The following is a 3,000-nucleotide window of genomic DNA, read 5'->3' as shown; positions in this document are numbered from 1 at the left end:
ATGGCATTATGCCACACACAGGTCCCTCGTAGAATCACAGACTGTTCGAGTTGGAAGGGACCTTGTAGGTCATCTAGTCCAACCCCCTGCAATCTGCAGGAGCACCGCCGAAAGACAGCCCTACAACATACCTGAAAGATGGTCGTCCAGCCTCCGCTTGAAAATGTCCAGCGAAGGAGCATCCACCATCTCCCGAGGCCATCTGTTCCACTGCTCAACCACTCTTACAGTTAGGAAGTTTCTCCTGATATTTATCCGGTAACGATTACCCTTCCTGGTAATTTCCACCCATTAGATCGAGTCTTGCAATCCGGAGCAAGAGAGAAGAGATCTGCTCCATCTTCTACATGACAGGCCTTCAAATACTTGAAGACGGCAATCATGTCCCTTCTAAGCCTTCTCTTTCCCAGGCTAAACATACCCAACTCTTTCAGCCTTTCCTCGTAAGACTTGGATTCCAACCCTCTCACCATCCCGGTTGCTCTCTTCTGGATACGCTCGAGCTTGTCAACATCCTTCCTAAAACGTGGTGCCCAAAACTGGACACAGGACTCCAAGCAAGGCCTGACCATAGCAGAATAGAGCGGAACTACCACCTCCCGTGATCTGGACCTCCCCAGGGTCCAACCCCGCAATATTTCCCGTTACTTCACCATCCAGAGTCGGCAACCTTAAGCTGAAAACTATTTTATTTAGAACAAAGTTTGAGTCCAGTGGGCACCTTTAAGACCAAGAAAGTTTTATTCAAGGTATAAACGTTCCTGTGCATGCACATTTCCTCAGGTATCCTATCAAGTTTATACACAGAATTAACCTTTGTGGGTCTTAAAGGTGCCACTGGACTCCAACTTTGTTCACATTCAGTGTATCTGAAGAAGTGTACATGCACACAGAAGTTCATACCCAGAATTAAACTTTGTGGGTCTTAAAGGTGCCACTGGACTCCAACTTTATTCTACTGCTTCAGACCAACACTGCTACACACCTGGATCTAATTTTTTATTTAGGTAGGGTTACCAAAGCTAAAAAGAGTGCATATATCCTGACTACTTCAAACAAGTGATCACTAGGAGGACAAATCTCATATTAAATACCCCTACTATTTAAGCTGTGATCATGGCTACTAATGAGGAATATTCCTAACCCTCCAGGCCCAAAAGAGGACATTTGCATCAGTTTTTTTAAAAAGATCCCAAAAGAGGAGGGACACACACAATAAAGAGGACACGCCCTCTAAAAAGAGGACATCTGGTAACCCTAATTTAGGACAGCGTTTAATTAAAGCTGCCCTAAAGGCGATTTTAAATTTAATGTAATGTATCTTAAATTTAATGTATTATATTAATACAGTAAGCTGCGGTGGCTCAAGTGGTTAAGATGCTGAACTGCAGGCTGTGGAAGGTCGGTAGTTCAGCAGTTCGAGACCCGAGTGTGCCGCGTGATGGAGTGAGCTCCCGTCTCTAGTTCCAGCTCCTGCCAACCTAGCAGTTCGAAAGCAAGAAATTGCAAGTAGATGAATAGGTACCACTTCGGTGGGAAGGTAACAGCGTTCCATGTGCCTGCGTGTTTAGTCATGCCGGCCACATGACCAAGGAAATGTCTTCGGACAGCGCTGGCTCTTCGGCTTTGAAACAGAGATGAGCACGGCAACCCTATAGTTGGATTGGACTGGCTTTTGGTAATTTTTTTAAGCTGCCTCGAGCTCCGTATGGGAATAAAAGGTGGCAAATAAATATTTCAAATATATAAACAAATGTTTTGTACTCCTATTCGACACAATTATTACTATCTTTTTAAAAATTCTGGGGGTTCGCAATGTTCCCTCCAAGCTGTGGGGTCTTGTGAGCAAGAATTCTACTTTGTGGGTTACTGACATTAAAGTTGTGAGTGAGCCATTTAGGTAGTGCATAAATCAGGTTGCTCCGGAGCCATCCCTTCCTGAGCTGAGACAAAAATGTGTGAGCTGGAGGCTTAAAAACTGTGAGCTAGCTCACACTAACTCGGCTTAGAGGGAACACCGGTTGCAAAGTGTCCTGCTCTACTTTGCAATATTGGGATGCAAAGTCGGCTAAGCCGGATGCCGGATCTTGCGCCGAGATGGCCTCAGCGGGAGAGATACGAGGGCGAGGCGGTCCCTGACGTCAGGACTTGCGGCCCGTCCTCTCCTCCTTAAGACCGCTCTGCCCTCGTCCATCATGGCTGCCTCGGCATCGATTGCGCTTCCCGCCGCCCTTCCGGCCAGCCAGAGCTTCGCTCTCCCGCTTCCAAAATGGCCGTCACGCAACCTTGCGTCACTCAGAGCCCGGATCAAAGATGGCCGGCGGGCCGCGTTCAGTTGGGCTTGACGCTCGGAGTCAAAGGGGAGCGGGGAAAACCCGAACAGCTCGAACATCCGGTTAGAAACGGACCACGGCTGAGCGGCGGCGGCCGCATTTCCCTCGCTGAGGCGCGGCGACCTCAGTGTGTCCATGGGGAGCGAGGCGGCGGCAGAGTCCGCGGACGCGCCGCCGTTCCCGTTTGTTGAAACGAGCGTCAGGACAGGAGGGGGAACCCTCACGGGTCCACTCGGGACCGGAAGCGTGCGCTCCCTCAGCCGCCGGAAGTGACGCGTCCGAGCGGCCGGGGCGGGGCGCGCACCCCGGCGAGCGGCCGTTGCGAGCGTTGCTGGCCGCGCGGCATGCCGGGAGACAATGGGCTAAGTGGGCGGCCGTGTGGAGGGCAGCGGGGCTGGGCGGAGGCGCTGTCGGAGGAGGAGGAGGCGGGAGGGAGGAAGGAAGGAAGTGCGGGATGGAGTTGTCCTGACGGCCGCCGCCGCGGAAGGCCCCGAGTCGCCCCTCTCGCAGGAACCCCCCCGGCCCGGCTTGGCCATGCCCGGCCCTGCAGGAGCAGCAGCAGCAGCAACGGCCCTGAGGTAAGAGGGAAGCCTCGGGCTGAGAAGGGGAGACGGGGATTCCCAGCGGCCCTTGCGAGCACCCTCGAATGGGGAGGGGGGACCAGGGG

At 52.5% G+C, this 3,000-nt stretch overlaps 1 protein-coding gene across 3 annotated transcripts in view; it reads left to right on the top strand.

Moving 5' to 3' along the window:
* Positions 1–2,673: 2,673 nt before the first annotated feature.
* Positions 2,674–3,000, top strand: part of AFTPH (aftiphilin) — a 78,407-nt gene continuing 78,080 nt past the window's right edge. For all 3 annotated transcript variants that reach the window (XM_015408523.1, XM_015408522.1, XM_015408525.1), the window contains exon 1: positions 2,674–2,911. The gene's annotated coding sequence lies outside the window, so the exon portion shown is untranslated. The remainder of the gene's footprint in view (positions 2,912–3,000) is intronic.

The sequence above is a fragment of the Gekko japonicus genome, unplaced genomic scaffold (assembly GCF_001447785.1).
Source record: "Gekko japonicus isolate JY-2015 unplaced genomic scaffold, Gekko_japonicus_V1.1 scaffold1100, whole genome shotgun sequence".
NCBI classification, from domain to species: domain Eukaryota; kingdom Metazoa; phylum Chordata; class Lepidosauria; order Squamata; family Gekkonidae; genus Gekko; species Gekko japonicus.
The sequence above is the reverse complement of the archived record's forward strand: the minus strand, read 5'-3'. Positions and strand labels throughout refer to the sequence as shown.